Source organism: Ambystoma mexicanum, chromosome 5p (genome assembly GCF_040938575.1).
Source record: "Ambystoma mexicanum isolate Mex_15411 chromosome 5p, UKY_AmexF1_1, whole genome shotgun sequence".
Lineage (NCBI taxonomy): Eukaryota > Metazoa > Chordata > Amphibia > Caudata > Ambystomatidae > Ambystoma > Ambystoma mexicanum.
In genome coordinates, this window is record NC_090930.1 from 519400190 (window position 1) to 519420780 (window position 20591).

Below are 20591 nucleotides of genomic sequence, written 5' to 3' on the forward strand. Positions count from 1 at the left end.
TTGTGGTCATTGATTAGCTCCCAAGGTAATGATCAAACTACTATTCAAGCAAATTGTGTACCAGAATCTGTGTGGGTCGATTACTTTTCCAAAAAATATCTGAAACCTAAAGGGGGCCCAAGGTCTTATACACCTGACATTCCATGGTCATTTGAAATCACAGAAGACGCTATTAAAGAGCTAATCAATAAGTCTTCATTTCAAGAGCGGCGGGGCCAAGTGGGTTCACTTATCAGGTTCTAAAAGAAAAACCAGCGATGTGGGCAAGAATTCTGCGACAACTGTGGAATTTTGAAGACCAGAAGAATTCCACAATCATGGAAAACAGCTTTAATCTTTCCCATTAACAAAAAAGGTGCTTGAAAAGACCTGAGAAATTATAGGCCCATTACTTTGTTAGATATAGAAAGTAAGATTTTCTCTGGCCTACTGATGAAAGAACTGGAGAAATGGGCCAAATCGAACAACATCATACCGAAGCAACAGACAGGCTTCAGAAGGGGACAATCCACAGGCCTAAACGGCATCGCATTGGCAACCCTTTGTAATGGGAATGGAAAGGAGAAATCACCAAAGCTATTCGCCGCCTTTGTAGACTTATCCAGTGCCTTTGATTTAGTTGATAGAGAGACTATGGCTCAAGCTCAGCAATAGAGGTGCCCCGAAATCTATACTGCACATCTTAGTAGCTCTTCATGAGAACAGTGCAGCAGTCGGACTGAACATGGAAGGTCATTTGTCAGAAGAAATTCTGGTGAAAAGAGGAGTAAGTCAATGGAGCATGGTTGCCCTTTTCCTTTTCAACTTCTATCTCGTGGATCTCGGTGAAGAGGTCGACTCTGCAGTGTTAGCAAGTGTCAAAGTTGGCCATGAAGCAATGAAATGGCTCATGTACGCTGATTACATTGTTCTTATTGATAGAACACCTGTGGGACTGCAGAGGATGCTGAGTGCCCTAGAAATCTATATGAAGTGAAATGCCTTAATAGTGAATCCGGAAAAAAACAAAAATAGTTGTGTTTGGTGGCAAGGAGAAGGGAGATGGTTCCTCCAGGATGATAGGTGGCCAAATAATACCAGTGATGGAGGAAACTGTATTTCTAGGATATACATTGTATATCAAACCCCCGAATTGCCCAAACAATGTCAGAAATCATCTGTAAGACCAATCAACTCACAGCACAACTACAAAGAATAGTAGGCCAATTTTGCACATTTTAATTTCTACCAGCACAGAAGTTCTATAAAGCTAAGATCATACCAACCCCTCTTTATGGCATTGAGGCCAAACCACTTGCTTGGACTATTGATTGGAATAAAATAGAGGGACAAATCTGGAAGAAGGTTTTAAACCTTCCGAAAGGCCTCCCACTGGCATGCCCAAGATTCGAGTTGGGACTAAAATCTTTAAAATCCCAAATGGACTGGAAATTGGTCTCACTATACGAGGATCTCAGAAATCACCTTGTGCATCGTCCATCCGTTTTATGGGACTTAAAAAATCTGACACATGAGATTCTAATCACTGGCAACACGGTTGAAGCGACACTAGTGTCAAACCCGATGAAGATAAAAAAGGCAATTGAGAAAAATGACTGGATTAGAACAATCGACAAAATGAGATCATCACAAGCCACAGCATCATTCTCCCCCTATGAAAAAAGTCTGGGTTTCCTCCCAAGATACTTAATAAAATTTCCAGATCCTAAGATAAGGCAGAATTTGTGGCTTAACCTGATTCATACAGGGGCCGTGCTCGTAAGAAGAGGTCAGGAAGATCGATGCTAAATCTTACGTTTGGGATGTAAAGACCCAAAATACCAGTCCCTCGAACATCTCCTGCAGTAGTGTCAAGGAACCTGGAATGACAGGAAAAAACCTCTGGGGAGATTTATTTCAACCACTGACTACCAAGAACTTATATCCTCACAGATGTTTTGGAACAGACTAATCACTGGACACGAAACTGCTCTGACAATCAATGTTGTTAGAGTTCTCCAAGAGACTGAGTTTATTCCATCAAAATACTGCTAAAAATGCTATTAATGAGGAATTATCTGCATTAGGTTTTAGTTGATAGCATTTCTTCTTTTCTTCATTTTTACATTTTTCTTCAATATGAAAAAATGTAATTGTGAAAAATCAAATCTGGTTAAAACACAAATAAAAAAAAAGAACAAGACACTAGATGGCCTCAATACATTTTTTATCACCTATGCTGATAAAATACAGTGGCCCATTTATTGCAATCTGAAATTATACACCTTGATAGCACAATTGCGTAAGAAGGCCTTTTGCTGGGACCTTTGTGCTTATCTTGAACTAGTGAAAGGCTATTGCTCTATACAGGAGAATGTCTTACAAACATGTATGCTAGGCAAACCACAGCCTTATATGCTTAAAAGCCTGGGGCCACAAGTAAAGAGGTTCCACATGTTAGCCAGTTTTAATCAATTCCCTTGCTTGGCAGTAATGGGCTCCCGTCTGGACATAGCTAGGGAGAATAGAGTTTGTTGATTATGCCCCAACAGTAATAACATTAGACACATTGTCACGCATTGCTCTTGACTAAATGAGAAGCGACCAAATAGGTTATTTTGTACACAATGCCTAAACACTAAACATGTCTGCTTTTTGGGGTAGATGTATGCACTGCAACATCCCATCTATGGTAATAGCCACGAAAAACATGGGAAGTGGAATGGGTAGAAATAATGTCTACCTTGTCAATTGGCCACATAACAGATGATTAAGTTTGTGAAATTACCAAGATTTCATATTAACTATCTTTTTTAAACTGTATTATTCTCGCTGGGAATATTTCGTGTTTATGCATATATGTTATGTATGTAATTGCGTGAAAATTATTTTACTGAAACACTAATACAAATAAAACAATAACAAGTAATTAAGGACCTGGGTTGGTCAGTGACAAGCCTCCTTGGCCATGTTCATATGGCAAACATCTTGACATCAGTCTCAAGTTTCCCTGTGCATTTGGTGGGTGACGACCCAGATGAAACATGGGCTGAGATAAAAACAAGCTCTTCTGTGTTTGGGAGGCATTAGGAGCTGTGAGCAATACCCCCTAGTCACAACCAAAAGGCAATCGGAGCTACATAAAGCTGGAAACTAAACAGGGTATCCAATTGGAATTAGCTCTCTGCGAGTGTGCTGTCAGTAATAGCATTTGGAACCTATCAGCTGTGCTTACCTTTAAGCAGCACTGCAAGCTGCTTGCTCTTGCTGCTCATTTCGTCTCCGTTCCCAGGAGGGGCAGAGCTTCATTTGGTCACGTGAAGGATCACGTGACCCCTCAAGGAAGACTTATTGACGGCATATCCACCCTTGTGGCGCTAAGCCCTGGAGGCAGTAAGGGCTGGAGCCGCTGTTTGGCTGTGAGTAATCTGGTCTACTGCTACTAACTTTTGACCTACATCCTTCTTAAGCTTCCAGGGTACGTGGTGGAGAGTCGGACTCTGGCAGCTCCACTAGCCGTCGGGCGTTCCCAACCCTGCAACCGAGTGTTTTCTTTAAACCCATTCTTTAAATGTGGATATTTTAAATAACTACGCTTCTAAGCTGATGCAATTATAATTATATCAGAGGTTGCAAGTTGTTCTCCCCTCTGGGTTTAATTTAAACACATTCCTTTTGGCACAACTACAGTACAGAATGATTTGGTTTTTATATTAGTCTTGTTCCCAGCCATTTTTAAAAAAAAAAAAAAAAAAAACTAAACTTGTCTCTGCTATTTAGAGGCTGCGAGTTGATCTCCCCTCAGTGTGTTCTTTTTTCTAATCCAATATTTTCTAATATATTTCTTTTCTAGTTTTTTTTCTTTTTTTATAATATGCCCGCACTTAGAAGCGGGTTTGAAACTGCTGTGAGTCAAGCTACTAAGATAGTAGAGGTTCAATCAGGCTCTCTGACTCATTGTGAGGCGCTTATTAGTATTGACCACACTGAAAATATGGCTGCCTCGATTTTATTGGTTGAGAATATTAATGAAAATTCTAATATTAGAGCTGAAGGGAGCCCGAAGGGATATCCTACCACAGATCCTGCAATTTTGAATGTTGCAGCTTTGACTGAGGTAAATGTGGGCATACCAGACATAGAGGATACGGGGGCTAATAGGGACATTCCAGACTCCAGACAGGAACTTACAGATGAGGAATGTCTTCAACAAAGTCGAATTGGTACTAAAAGGGTAGTTCGGTATCATGCGTCCACTCCTCTTCAGAAGAGGATTATTACTGGGAAATTACAGGCAGGGGATAATCAATGCTTGGATTCTCTGATATGGAAGGGGAAACAACCGTGTGGAACTTTGCAATTCACTCACATTTCGCCGGCAACTTTTATCTTTGGGAAGGATAATAAGGATAAGGTGCAATGTGCCCTCGATTCTCCTCAGTCGGGGAGCTTTAAGCAGGCTGGCGGGAGGGACCAATCTAAAGAGACCCCCATTCGTTCTAAGTATAATCTTAACCAGCCCATTGGGGAGAGTGATTTGGATGATTCCTTCTTTATTACGGCAGATGCTACAGGTCATTTGCTGAGGGAAATTGTTGATCTAGAGATACCAGTAGGTAGATTTTTGTCCAAAGACAAGGGGGTGAGGAGCTTATCAGAGGGTGCGCCAATTGAGATACTCTCACAAAATAGAAACACTCCTATAATGTGGAAACAACAAGAGGGTAGGCTCCAATCCCCTATTAGACCGATTATAAAGACATTTATACCACCTATATATAGTAAGACTAGCTATACCCAAACTGATAAGGAAAGGGATTACTTACCCATAACTGTAGATAAAGCTACCGACCCTCAGCGAACCATATTGGAAAGTCGTGTGGTAGCCGAAGATAAACAGGAGTCTCCTGGTTTGAGAAGGGAGGAGAGAGGAGATTACCTGATACCACTTCTATCCAATTTACACATTAGTTTGAATTTGGCTTTGAAAACCCTAGGTGAATCCCAAGAGACTATTGGCTGCTCTATGGTAGGGCAACAAGCGGCTTTTAACCAATTGGTGACTCGTCTGGCTTTCTTGGAGGGTATAGTGGAGGTTAAGAACATTAATGAACAGATTACTAAAGAAAAGAGTCTATTTGATAAATATAGAGAGGAACAAGATACTAGGTTAATGACCATGGATGCTAAAATTACTACTCTGTTGGAAGTTATGCTTACAGGAGATCGCCCCACCTCGTCAAATATAGTGGTAGAGGATCTAGTCTCCCAGGGAAAAGGAGATAATAAAGTCAAATGAAAACTATGGAAAGGAACTGAGCTGTCCAGATAGTCCTTCGGTCCTTCTGGATGCCATAATTATGGCAACAGAAGGGCCTACTCAGGAACAGGACGCGGAAAATTCCAGCGCTCAGATGCAGGTGAGAGAAATGATAAAAGAGGGGGAATGTTTAAACATTAGTAGTGAGGGTTCAATAATCTCCCAACATACTTCTTCTAAAAAAGGGCAAAAATGTAAACAAAAGACAAAATATAGAGAGGAAAAATTAGCAGTCCAGGTATTAGAAATAGGTTCAAACATGAATAATGATGTAACAGCTCCAGTAAATAGCTCGGACTACGATATAAATGAGGTGCCCCAATCCCCTGTCGGTAGACGAAAAAAGACAAAAAAGCAGGTTAGGATGTCCAAAAAAAGCAAAAACATGCCCAACATAAAAATTAAAGGCAGAAATGCAAATCTCAAAGGAATTAGAAATATCCCGCTTCAGGAAGAGCCAGATGATAGGGGGAGTCATAAGGCTTCTAATAAGGAAGAGGGTCAGGTTCGGGGGGAGCCTATTAATAAAGACTCCCTGCCCAGGGGGGTAATTAATACTGACCTAAGTACGGAGGAGAATAATATACTAAAAGTTGGCCTAGAGCGCATACAAACTAAACAAACAAAGATGACAGCTTTTGGCAAAATAATTAGTACTAAACACGCTAGAACATCTGTAGGCATACAACAAATTGGGCACCCTATTATTTCCCAAGAAATTCCAGTAGTAGTATGTCCCAGTATCACCCCCTTACAAGGGCTGATGGTGTTAGCTGAGAAGGGGATTGTTTTCACTAGTAATAATACGGGAGATAGGCCCCAAGATATACATTTTTCCAAAACCCAAGATCCTCAAGAAAAGGCTGTGTTTAAATCTAGTGCGGATCACATAAAGAAGCACTCTATTCCGGCCCAGCCCCCTATAAAGATCGGTACAGGGAAGATACTGGGTTGGATCAATAATAATAAAACAGACTCGCAGGTTAATTTAAATAGAACTTACCTTTTAAGCCTGTTTAAAAAGATTCCCTTACTACGAACAATAACAACAGATGATATAGACGCCATCTCTCTACCTAACCATAATAACCATCGTATGGTAAGTTGTTTTCATTCAGTGATGGTAGCAGATATGGTACATGCTCAAGAAAAGAATCTTAACTCTTTGGGTTATGATCTATCCACTTTAGTAGATGACAAAGAGGTTGATAAGTTTCTTCAATATAAGGAAACAGATAACATCCAAACCCAACAAATCCAACAATTAGGTAACAATAAACTAGAAAACTTTGGTCCAGGGTTGGCTTTAATTTCTAGCCTTCTAAATAGTGGCCAGGATTGGTCATGGTTACAGCCAGCGCTTAAAACCTTGGAGACATTCAAACAGGATAGTGGGCGTTCCTAACAGCTCTAATATCGATGTGATTTCCTGGAATTCATGCGGGGGAGCACACCTCAACACGTTTTGGAATAAAAGGGATAATTATGTGCACCCCCGTATTTATTTTTTTCAGGAAACCATGATGCTGTCTGATATATACATAGAAGGTTTTTATACTTTTTCTTCTTTAGCATCGCGTGGACGTTTGGGCAAACCTAGTGGTGGTCTGATTATTGCCATTGATCGTAATTTGGGGTTTCACGGGGAGGTGATCTTTAGGAGTGATTGGCTTTTGGGTATTATTCTCACTTCGGAGAATAGGGTAGAGCCGATCCTCATGTTGAGGCTCTATTGGAACCCGTTAAAAGTGGCTATTGATGAAGTGGAAGATACTCTCAATACGATGCTGGGAGGATGGTTCGAGAAAGGGTTTGGTAATCGTATTATCTTGGGAGGGGATTTTAATTCGGCCTGTGCTGAGGGTTCCATATTAGATGAAAGGGGGGTGATTCCTAGATTGCTCCTTCCACATATCAAAAGAGGCATACGGTGGGATTATTATCTTGATCATTGGGATTTGGGTCTTTTAGATCATGCCTGGGATTGGAATTTACCGAAATTACTTGGAAAAGAGGAAGTAATAATTCTAGAATCGACTTTTTCTTTGTTTCAAATAGCTGGAAGCAAGCCTGTGGAAAATTGATACTTATGGAGGTAGAATTGGGTGATCATATTCCCTTATGTTTTTCTCTTTCCATTCCCAATGTGGGTAATTATATTAATCCCACGCTGTGTGGTCTAAAGGCTGGAAATAATGGGAGAAGGGTTGTATGGAATAAGAAAATAATTACGAAATTCAATAACCTGGTTTTGGGTAACCTATCCAGAAGGTTGCCTCATATTACTAGAGGTGAAGACATCGATTTGGGGGGATTCTACTATAATACTATATTGTCATGTGTTTATAAAATTAGTAGCACCAGTGATAGGGAGGTCATAAAACCTAGGATGAGGGTGGGTGACTCCAGAATTCAAACCTCCAAGCGTAATAAATACAGTGAAATTAAAGCCTTGAAGAAACTGCCCATTCCTTTTTTCGAATTACAGCTTAGAAAGAAAAAAATTATATTGAAACACAAAAATCTGATCAAATCACTGAGAATGGATCAATATCATGAAGCACATCAATTGATGATGCATAATCTTTGTAAGGGCAGAGATGTTAAATTTTGGGCAACTACTAACTCTATGCTCATGCCTGCAAAAGACAAACTTGACTGCCCGATCCAAGCAGAAGTGTGGAGTGCCTTCTATAAGCAAAAGTTTGCTTTACCTGTTCACTTTACAAGGGAACAGGACTTGGATTTAGGTCCCCCCGTGGTGGAAGACTGTGGGTGGGATTTAGAGGATATTAAATGGGCCATTAATAAACTTAAACCTTCTAGAGCACCAGGCCCGGATGGCATTCCCCCTTTGTCATCAAGACATCCCCTGGAATATGGGCTGATTTGCTCAAACCTATATTTGATGATATTTTTAAATACCATACTATTCCTAAAACCTGGGCCCAGAGTATTATTGTCCCTATATTTAAAAAAGGGGACGTTCTTAATCCCCAGAATTATAGACCTATAGCCCTTTTAGATGGAGCTAGTAAGGTCTTTGGCATTCTACTTTTAAGGGACATCAATAAATTTACTAGAAGAATGCCTGCTTCAGTAAATTTCAGACCTGAACGGAAATATTTTGGCTCATTTAATGTTAATGTTAATGTTAATGTTAAAGGTCATTTGTACCGCGCACTATCACCACCGGAGTGGTCCCCTGGCGCTCTGGCGGCTCTGAAAGAGGGAGGGAGGGGTGGGTTAGTGGGTGGAGGCTGGAAAAGTGCAAGATTGCAGTGATGTGCTGTTGGCAGCCTCAGCCCGGTGGTTCCGTCGGCTGGGCCTGGGGTGTATGCGGCCGGTAGTCGTCGTGTGCTGATGTGCGAGTCTATGTGTGTTTTTGTTTTGTTGTTGCAGTGTAGTGAAGTTCGTGCGGTTTGCTGTGCTGGAGGTTTGTGGTTGTGTTTGGTTTGGAGTTTGAGAGGTGTATGCAGAGAAGGAAGTTGTTAGTGGTATTGGTTAGTTGGCATCTCTATCCTGGATTGAGCCGGTTGGGCTCGTGTAATCTTACACGACGGGATGCTTGTACACCCTGTGCCTCAGGAGGTACGTGCTCGTTTTTTTTTTTTTCTCCATTCGAGGCCGTTTGAGGATTTAGCTGTCCCCTCCGCCCGCTCCCTTAATAACTTTGCATGCTCCTCACCCCCCCACATGACTAGCGCAGCTGCTAGTGTCCATACTTCCGTTTGTGTGGTGATTAGTTGTGTCTTGTCCGTTCCACAGCTCGTGGTACCTAGTTGTGGCTGTACGGGTGATGGGGGATGGTGAGGGTTGGCTGGAGTCGTTGCCTCCGTCTCCCTGGGTCTCGCAGGTGGACCCCTGTGTCAAGGTCCTTTTTGTTGAGTCATTTGTCTTATTGTTGTTTCGGTTTTAGTCTCTGGTTTTGAAGAGCCAGGTTTTTAGTAATTTTCTGAATTTGAGGTGATCTTTGGTGTTCCTTATTATTTTTGGGATGCTGTTCCAGGTTTTCGCGGCTAGGTGGTAGAAAGCGGTTCCTCCGAGTTTCCATATAAGAGATACAGTCCATCAAACTAAAATGGGCGAAGTCTATATGGCATCCTTGGACCTCTCTAACGCTTTTGACGGGGTCATCAGAGATAGACTGTGGACCAAAATGTTAGCAATGAATTTTCCACGTAAGACTGTTCAACTCTTGGCTCTATTACATAGAAATACCTCTGTCAGGGTGCGCTTATCTTACGAAGGTTCCCTTTCTGATGCCATAGAGACTGAGGTGGGGGTTAAGCAGGGCTGTTCACTTGCACCCACGCTCTTCAACCTGTACGTCAGCGATGTGGAGGATATGTGGCGGCGTCCTTCCATCGCTCCCGTTAGGATGGGAAGTTTGGTTATTGAGTGGATGGCCTTTGCGGATGATTTCATTCTTTTTGATCGTACCCCACAGGGTCTTCGTAGAAGGATGGATATTTTCTATCAATATGCTATGATGAATAATCTTTCCCCCAATGCATCGAAATCTCGAACGATTGTAATCTCTAAGAAGAGAGTTGTCAAATCCTATGTCTGGAAGATGAGGGACAATCTGGTGGAACAGGTGCAGGCCATAACATACTTAGGCTATAATTTTTCTAACAATTCTAGCCTAAAGAGGTGGAAATTGAGTCTTGTAGAAAAATCGTCTAAATTAAAGACTCAAATGAAATTTTTGAGGGTTCGAGTATGTAAATTTTCGCTCCTACCCATTAGACGTTTCAACCTTGCTAAATGTGAGCCGGTTCTTTTATATGGTCTGGATATTTGCACCAAGGATATGAGTTCCTATTTAAATGTGGTTCAGGGAAAATCATGGAAGGAAGTAATGGGCCTTTCCATGGCAATCCCTAATGCCATTATCCGGCACAAACTATGTCTAGTCTCACTCAAAGCCAGATATTTGTGGAGACAGCTTTCCTTTTTTAGAAAAATTAATGATCCTCTTATAAATACCCTGTATGAGTTGTTGAATAGGGTGATTAAATCTGGGTCAGTCCAATCAATTAAGGGATTCAGCGACAGAATGAATTCTCTGTTATATATTTTAGGCTCTAGTTTAGACGACTTGGTGCAACGACCCGGCCTAGTTAAGAGACTATTATTCAAGGCGGATTGGGTGGATACAGTCAATGAAATAGAGTCCTATGCAACCTATAATGAATATGCTAAATTTGTACATGCAAGGGAATGTATCCCCCTTTATTTACTTAGATTCCCCTGTTATAGGGCGAGAACTACATTTATGCGTTTTAGACTTAACCAGATGCCGACCCTAGAAAGAATTCATTATTGGATACATAAAGAAAAGGTGCTTAATTATATTTTACCTAGCCTTACATGTCGTTTTTGTGGAGAAACTGACATGTTAGAAACTCTCAAGCACCTCGTCTTAACATGTGTCCATTTCGGGTCGAAACGAGCTCTATACCTCACTGATAGATTTGATGAGGATTTTGAAATGTCGAAAAATCTGTTCTGGAGTCGCTGCATGTGGGGTGTTAATATCTCCCTAACTCTCGCTTTGAATTTATTGCTTCAAAATATAACGGAGGAATTGGAAGCCAAAAATAAAGAATTAATTGTGTAGGTACCTATAGGGTAAAAACGGGTAATGATATTAACAAGGCATATAATTGTGTAGGTACCTATAGGGTAAAAACGGGTGATGATATTAACAAGGCATATAACTTCTATGTAATTTGATTTTAGGGCTGGGAAGGAATCTTAAGAATTTTGTAAAATGCTGATGCCTTAGATGTTTTAGATGAAATTTCTTTCTCTATTTCTTTTTTTGTATGGTATGATAACTTTTTCTCCATCTTATATATCAGTGCATTCTTATATGCTTATGTATTGGTTGTATGAAAGGTATAAATGTGTTTTTCCTTTGTGTTATATGTTGTATAAGGTTTTATGAAAACTAATAATACAACAATAAAAAAAAAAAAAATACCATGATGGAGTAATTGTGGTATTCCGTCATAACCATCGATATACTCATTTTTGGGGGCTTGGCCTCTATTTTGGTGCCATGATGCTGTTTATGTGGAAAGTGGATTCTCTGCTATCAACCTAAGCAATGGCCCTCAACTTATCTTTCCTGTTGCACTTATTAGAGATTGGCCTTTTTGCGAGAAAAGTCTTGTAACACATTTATCATCATCACACATTGTTTAAACAAACCGAAATAAATTAAGGATAAAACAAAAAAATCTTAATAGTAAACTACGAAACGAGTGTCTCATAATATACAAAAAAGCATAATATACAAGTAAATCAGGATATAAAATGCAATGCAATTATAAAAGCTATATCAACATTAACTAAATAGTAGCCTCCATTAAATTGAACAGTTAACCGATCATGGTAGACAAACACCATAAAAACGCCAAGTTCAAATATGCAGGTCTAAGGTTTCCCAGAAGAACTAAAACTAATATTATTGAGAGATTTCATGCCACTACTACAAAGAAATGTGATCTCATTACCAGGCTCTTTTGATGTACTTTGCTACCCCAAAGATGGCATGCGGGTGCTCTATCAATATGCAAATGTAGACTTAATGAACTCCCAAATAAAGCAGCAAATGCTTGTGCTCTATAGCAGAGTAAGAAAGAAAAGCTAGTCTTCTCTCACCAGAGAGGGCAGCAGCAACTTCGCCTATGTTCCACAATGCTGTGAAGTGGATTGAGGGCAGGTACTCCAACAGAGTTTGAGAAAAGGTAAGTTTGATATTACAGGTTCAATATGTTTCATATAACGTTTATAACCAAAGATACACAATTACAACTATCTTGGGTACACGCCCATTTCCTTATAAACCATGCATAATAGGCTTGCTTGAGTTCAAGTTCAGTTTTCTTCCTGAGCCATGATGACTAGCTTAAAAAGCGCTTGGATTTCATGCGCTTCAGCCACTGCAGTAAATGTGCACCAGGTTGAGCAAAAAGGCGATTCAAGCATTCGTGTACATGAGTAGGCTTGGTGAGCTCCATTACTTAATCCAAAAGGTTTTTACTTTGCTACATAACAATTCCCACCAGCACGAAATGCATGGACATATTAGGTGAAGTGAGGGGGAGACTCAAGAGTTTCTTATAGAAAATATTTTGTTTTATTCTAGAGCTGTATTATGTACACCCCACATCTCTGCTCCGTGGGTGGCTGAGGACACTGCTTGTGCTTTATAAACTTCCACACAGGGAGGTGGGGGGCAGGGGGGGCTGACCCCATCATAGCAATTCGCAAAGCTCCACACCACGCCTTCATGTCTGCATAGGATTAAAGTGCTGTTTTCTATCTGACTCCCAAGACAAATTTGTACTCAAGAAAACCCCCAATTAATCGGAAACCTCAACTCTCAACTGGACCACCATGAATTGTGAAAAAATCCTAGCAAAAGAGGTCCAGGCAGAAGAAGGTGCAGCAGGCCATCGCGGTACATGAACCCCTGGGCAAGTAGGTACATATGCACAAAGACTAGAAATCAGCAGAGACGGAACTGCCGGTAATGGAGGAAGAGGCGTACACAGCACACAGGGTGCTGCTGTGGGTGCGGTCTACGGATACTGTGATGTCCCAGACCAGCGCAATCAGGAATATCAGGGCAAAACTTTGGTGTTTTTGGGGGCTCTGCATTGGAGGATAGAAGAGAGTGGGGTGTGAGTTGGGGTGCTGGTTGGAAAGAGTCGAGTAAATGGAGGAAGCAAGGGACTGTGGGTTGAATGCAAGACGGTGGTAGGTAGCAGCGTGGAGTGTGAGCGAGTGAAAGATAGAGAGCAAGAGAGAACCTAGCAGAGAGAATTCTAGTGGCTCAGTGGTCAAAGCTAGCAGAAGATGCATCTAAGCTCAGAGACAACAGTGGGCCTGCGAGCACTGCCCAAGAAGAAGTTGAGGAAGGGGTTTGGTACCCCAATAACCTTCCAAATGACAGCGACCAGCACCAAATTGGGGGTTGGGGGTAACATGGTTAGTAAATGATGGGGCACAGCCGTAAAATAGCCTGAGATGGCTCCAGCGTGTGAGGCAGGACCCAGCACACAAGTGGAAACAGCAGGAGGGTGCAGAAGGCACAGGACGAATAGCCAGCATCAGAAAACCCAAACTGGAGATTCCTCTTTTTGATGCTTTCCCTCCATAGACGTCAATGGGGCACCCTACATTTTGCTATTAGGTGAACCTTTCCTGACATTTGTAGGTAAGTGAAGCCTTTTTGCTCCACGTATCTTGCTAAACTCATCTGTTTTGGAGGCTCGGATTTGTTCTTATGACCATCAGTGCAGGAGAAATCTTAAGTGTAGTGCGGGAGAGACTCAGTCCCTATAACTACTTGCATGATGTGTCAGGGAGGGGCTTGTGACAGTGGATACTTTTATGGTGTTTTCATTTGTTACAGTCGTGTGCGCTGTTGCATTTTACTACTTAATGCCAATTAGTTAAACAAATACTGTAAAATTGCTTTGTCAGGGGATTTTCGCCTGTACTTTAGCCATCTAGCAGGACAGATTCACCATATATGTAAAGTCCTTTCCCAGGGAAAGCTCCAGCTTTCACAGGCAAGGTGGCAGTCTGTGTGGCCGGACGTGGGGGCTGGGTTTGTCTACACCCAGATCACATTTGTGCCAGAGCATGTCTGTTGCTGGGCAGATGCATGCTTGGACAGCCCCTGCTAAGTTTAAATGGTGCAGATATTTGCCAGTGGTGTGCTGGGGGGCAATCCACATCATGCATAAAAGGGGGCTGCTGCAGCCATTCATCAGATCATCGCTGAAGCCAAGACCCGTACGAAGGAGAGCAGCACGCGGAGGACCCAAAACTCTGTTGAAGGATCGCTAGCAGGCCTTTCTCGACATGACCACGGAAGCCCTGCCTCTCTGCACATCTCCTGAAGAGCTTTATCGGTACTTATACCCATGGACCAGTGGGAAAAACCAGTGCCAACCTCTACTTGATGTTCCAGCCATTGGAAGTGCTCGGAACAGTCCAAGAACCATCCTGTGGGCTCGCCAGAAATCCTGCTGGGCTACTTCACTGCGACGGTCACCATCCCCAGTTGAGCCATGAGACTACACAGATCCTCAGTATATGGAACAATAAGCATTTCACCGAAGTTGCAGCTCTACACCACAAAGAGGGGCCTGGAAGGACCAGTATCTTTGCTTACTCCACAAGGGAAACCTTCCACCATTTTCTTCAAGTGGCTATCAGTGTCCGCCACTTGCATCATGTTATGGGATTCCTTGTAGGTCATCGCCAGAGTGGTGGTCCAAAAGTCAATGTGTCCTGGGTGTCCAGCTGGCTATGTCCAGCAAAGAATGGAACCTTAAACTAGACTAAACCAATAACAGGATGCCTGCGGTGAACTCTGCACCAGCGACCCTTGAGCTTCTTCCAGCAGATCCAAGGCACGATTCCAGAAAGCCCAGCAATTTCAGGCAGTCATCCTTGTGCAAATACGAGTACGGGGGTGAGTAAGCATACCTCTTACTCCCATCTCCCTAGGGTCCTATGGCCTAAAGTCGTAGCCCTATCTCTCCAGTGCCTAGCTCTGAATGGTGGTGTTCTGGCCTGGTATCCTCCCTTGGATCTCCCTTAAGGTGGTTGGATAGGGAAAGGGTATGTTTTAGGAGTTCCCATTTGATTTCGCTAACATTTAGTACTTTTACAAGTATTTGTTAGCTCAAGCCAACACTTATGAAACTTACTAAAATAGCCTCCTGAAAAGACTTCTATGGCTCCAAGGGTAGTAGGGAAGAACAATTTAGCGTTAGTACCTTATTTAAAAACGTTTTGTGTGGTGTTTGCCAACTCCTGTATTCTTACCCAATTAATTCTCAAAGCATTGATTACTTACCTGGTTTGATTTCTTTATTCACTTGCTTTGCTACAATTGCAGTAAATCAAAATCTATCTCTAACTGCATTTAAAAGTGCAGTGTCCAGGCTCTTCGCTGTGCACGTTCCATAGTGTTTGTTAGGCCATATTCAGATTGGTCAAATGAAATCAGTAAATCAATCAGAAGAAATTGGAAGATGGCATTGAAAAGAAAATTACACATTTTAAAGGACCTACTCCGTAGGAATGACATCTGCCCTAGAATACAGAAACAAATAAGCCTACCTTGTACATGGGGGTATGGAAAAGACAAGAGGCCACACACTGTGCGGTAAATGCAGAGACAAAAGAAGTAGACATTCGATTGAAGAAATAATTGCAACAGACAACGCTGACAAACGAATTCAGAGATTGTGGTATATGCAATTTGGTGCCCTTACCATTTGTTATATATTCAAAAAACTATAAGGAAAGTCAGAACTAGGATAAGTGAACATAAAAGTTGCATACGGAACAAAGTTCTGGAGGCACCAATGGTGGATCATTTTTCAACACAGGGACACAATTGTGAACAAATCAAATGGACAGTGCTGTGGAAGGTAGCAGTTAGTGAAGACACAAATACAGACAAAGCACGACTATTGAAAAAGGAACAACTTATTTTCCTTATAAAAGGCGACTAAAAGGGGGCTGAATGATTATGTGGAATGGCATGAGATCAAATCAGATAGTCCCGACCCAACAGGTTTTGGAGGCAGAATTTTGAATTGCAAGATGTGGGCCTGTACAACCATGTATGTTTTTATAAAAAAGCACCCGGCAGTAAATAAAAAAATGAAGCTGTAAAGATAGGTATCTATTGGATTCTAGAAGGAGAGGTGGTCAATAACAAGTACCCGGCACTAGCGAACACGCCACAATCTAAAACAAGTAAGTGTTTTTTGATTTTATGAAGGGCATATACATATGCCAAGGAGACTATGTTAGCACAGACCACATGCGTCTGTCTTTTTTCAGAGCAAAAACGGCCAGAAGGGTTACAGAGGTGGACTAAATACCTAAAACACTGGGGAATGAACCAGCCAGGCGCAAGTGAACTGAGTGTTGTGGGTAGTCAGGGAGACATTATAGAGAAGGCTTTACTAAACAATGGTATTAAGACATGTATCATATGTGTCTACACCAAGAGGTTACAGAACACTTCGTGCAAAGGAGGCAGTATACAACCTTGAAACATAAGTAAACCTCAGCAACAGACTGTACTGTGTGTTAGCCTATAGGGAGAGCAGAATGTAATCACAGTTCCATTTTTGATTTGTCCACAGCGAGTGTTAGAGGTCGAACAGTACGAAGCAGCAAACTGTTCCACGTTGGCATGGATCAACAAGAGGGCCTATTAAAGACAAGAATCTAATAATTAAGAGCATTCTTATGAAAGAGTGAATGAGGAACCCATAATAGTATAGGAAAGTGAGGGTAATGTGCCATAACCACTAGACGAATTTTGTGACTATAGACTGTACGGCTCTTAGTAGAATAGGAGGTCACATATTGTACACACGGTTATGATGGAGTTGTTAATAAGTGTTCAGAAGGAGCAGTACACCCTGAAGAAGTTCTATGAAGTGTTTTCATTGGATGTTAGAATGAAACATGTTAGGTAAACAATAGTAAATTGGATCTACATGAGGATTTAAAAATAAAATTCAAATACACACACTTGTAATTTTTCAGAATAATACACGCAAGGGGAAACTGCAATGTCACCTCTGGTTGTGGAGTCGGAGGGAAATTGGTATTTGGACTTTCCCCTTTGAAGATGTGGAAAATATAAGGCAGGCGAATGGCTCAAGAGGGGGCTGGGGGTAAAGGGTCCCAACTGTCAAAGGCTATTTTCAAGCAAGCACCTGCAATTTGGGGGAATATTTTGTACATGCTATTTATTTTATTAAGAAACGAGAAATGACAATATCGTGGAATAATGCATATGTTGCCCCGATCTACGAAAAGGATATCGGCCCCTGCCGATGAACTATCAACCCGTAACTTTGATAGATGAATCTAGGAAAGTTGGAGGCATGGATGGAGAAAAAGGGAATCAAATAAATTACGAACTGGTTTTAGGCAGCACATGGATAGACACTAATGGATTTTTAATGAACTGCATATAAAACTTAGCGTGGGCTGATCTAATGTATGCAGTTTCTTTGGATCTTTCCACCGCCTTTGTCGATAGAAATTTACTGTGGGGGAAGTTCTATAATTAGGGGCTGCCCTGTGCTTATTACGAATCCTAATGTATCTGCATTAGGACACCACTATACAGGCGAGACTAAACAATGAAGCCTTGATGTCGAGGCCTAGACAGACAAGTTCCGGTTTGCGCAAAGTGTGCCTTTTGGTCTTTTTAATATGTATATTTACAAAATCAAAAACAAAAGGGGATTGCCTGATGAAATCCAGGGTCTTTCAGGCTAAATACTTATCAAACAACAAAAGTAGACCCTTGGATGGAAGGTGGCAACATGTTCATTTATCTGTCTTTATAAATATCAACAAATGATTAATTTCGTATCTTTACAATCTTATTTATTAAGTTTCACCACTTCAGTGTAAAATGTATTTCAAATCATAAAAAAACACATAATATTCACAGTTCTGATCCAAACTTATTCACCCCTACATACTCTTCTTTCTCATACAATCACTCGCACATTACAAAAAATGACCTAATATCTTAGGTCCCAATCTACAATTTTTAACATGAACAAAAATAGATTCTCTCAGTTCAGTCTTAAATTCAATAACTGCCTGTCCTTAATCAGGCAGTGGGTCGACACGTGTTTCGGTTATATATGGGGACTCAAATTAGTCCACCGTGTACGTCAACCATCTTCAGGACATAAATGGGAGAGTATATTGTGTCCCGTTGCATATTGTAGGGTGGACCACACTTCCTAAAAAACAAGGAATAGAACCGATTTTAAAATCTAACCTGGTGTCATCCTCACTTATTCGTCAAACCACTATTATTGTAGTATAAAGCGTCTTTATACTACAATAAGCCAATTATAAAGTAATGTATCATATATATATATATCTCACCGTAATCGTATTTCTGATGCTTGTATCTGCTTAGATTCACATGCTGTGCATAGGCCGACATCTAGTGGAAGCTGCGGAGTATTAGTTTGTTTTTCGAAACTCGAAAATGGGTGTTGACACAGGGCGTGCCAGTAATGCTATCCCTAGTGTGACGTCCACTGAACCCATGATCCCTCACACGTGTAGGACCCTCAGATTGTATTTTTTCTGACATGAGGTAGCATGAGAAGTAGCGCGAGTACAGATTATCCAAGCAGATAGATAGAAAGATAAGACTACAAGCATCCAGGCGCCTTCTCTCAGAGGGGTGGAAGGGCGGGTCGCATGTGAATCTAAGCAGATACAAGCATCAGAAATACAATTACGGCGAGTAATGCATCTCTTCTGAGGCTTGTGGAATCTGCTTAGATCACATGCTGTGCATAGATTAGCGAGCAGTGTTAGAAGAAAGAGGTGGGATGTGAGAAGGGTCATGAGCAAATAGATGTCTTAGAAAGGCTTGTCTCACTTGAGTATCTGTCTTGGAATGAGTGTTAATGCATTAGTGCTGAGTAAAAGTCTGAATAGAGCTCCATGTAGCTGCTTTGCAAATGGTGTCAAGGGGTACATTTGCAATGAAAGCCAGAGTGGCCCCAATGCCTCTTGTAGAGTGGGCTCTAGGCGTAAAAGGCAGTCTTTTCAGAAAGGGAGTAACATAGTTGGATACAATTGACTATCCACTTGGAGATGGCACCTTTAGAGACGCGATCTCCTTCTCTGCCTGTAGCTACGGAGAGAAACAGTTGGCCTGTATTCCTTAGCGGTCTGGTCTTGTCTACATAGTAGAGGACCGCTCTTCGCACATCTAGAGTGTGTAGTTTCACCTCAGCAGAGCTTTTGGGTTCTTGGAAGAAGGCCGGAAGCTCAATGGACTGGTTAACATGGAAATGAACTTAGGTGAGAATCCAGGGTGTGTTCGTAGAACCAGTCTATCCTTATGAACAGTAAAGAAAGAATCCTGCACTGACAGAGCCTGAATTTCACTGACCCTTCTTATGGATGTAATGGCTACTAAGAAGGCAGTTTTATAGGTCAGGTGTTCGAGACTGGCTTTATGCATGGGTTCAAAGGGTGGGCCCACGAGCTTAGCAAGCACCACATTAAGGTCCCAACCAGGTGGTGGGTTTGAAATTAGAGGGTGGAGTTTCTTTACCCCTTCCAAGAAGGCGTTAACCACTGACACCTTCCACCACGAAACCTTGTTGTGGGAGGTGGTGTAGGCTGACAGCGCTGCCAGGTGTACCTTGAGTGAGTTAAATACCAACCCTGCATCCAGCAGGTGGAGCATGTATGTGACAATATTGGAAGGAGTGCAATCAACCGGGTTGATTTGTTTATTCTGGCACCAGATAACAAATCTTTTCCATGTATCAAAGTAACAGTGCCTCGTCTTAGGTATCCTAGATTATTTTATGATGTCCAGACATCTCTGTGGTAAGTTGAGATGTCCAAACTCTATGCCATGAGGATGCACTGTTTGACCTTGGTGCTGGGACAGTAGGTTGTACCAGCAGGGAGTCTGATGCGTTTGCACACCGCTAGTCTGCGTAGGTGTGGGAACCACGGTTGCCTCGGCCACATGGGAGCAACTAGGATGAGGGTCATCGATTCCCTGTGCATCTTGTTGACCACCTTCCTCATGAGAGGGGTTGGTGAAAAAGCATAGGCAAACATCCCTGACCAGTTCATCCACAGATGCGAATCCTGGGCATTGCCTGTTTTCGCTTGTGGTGAATAGGTCTGTAGTGGGGAAACCCCACTGTGAGAAGATGCCTCTTACGACTTCTCCGAGTAGACACCATTCGTGTTCTTTCGGGAGGGGATCTTTGCTCAAAGCGTCCACAAGCGAATTAAGATCCCCTGGAACATGTTGAGATGACAGGTAAAGGTTCCGTCTGAGTGCCCATATCCAAATTTTCTGGGCAAGCTTGGACAGATTTGGCGAACGTGTCCCTCCCTGTTTGTTTAGGTAAAACATCGCTGTTGTGCTGTCAGTCAGGATCTGCACTGACAGGTTCAACAGGAGGTGCTCGAACGCTTGAAGCGCTCTGAATACTGCCAGAAGCTCTAGCAGATTGTTATGATTCTTGGCTACTTTGTGAGACCAGAGACCCTGAGCTGTGTGGTGAAAGAGGTGTGCTCCCCACCCTGACAGAGATGCGTCTGTCGTGACTACAGCCTGTACTTGTGGATCGTAAAAGGGTTTCCCCTTTGACAGGTTCTCTCTTGTCCACCAGTGAAGACTTTGTACAAGTGTTGTGAAACAACCACTAGA

General features: G+C 42.0%; 1 protein-coding gene across 1 annotated transcript in view; it reads right to left on the reverse strand.

The window, feature by feature from the left end:
- RPS6KA6 (ribosomal protein S6 kinase A6) overlaps positions 1 to 20591 on the reverse strand; it is a 905586-nt gene that overhangs the window by 405190 nt on the left and 479805 nt on the right. The window lies entirely within an intron of this gene.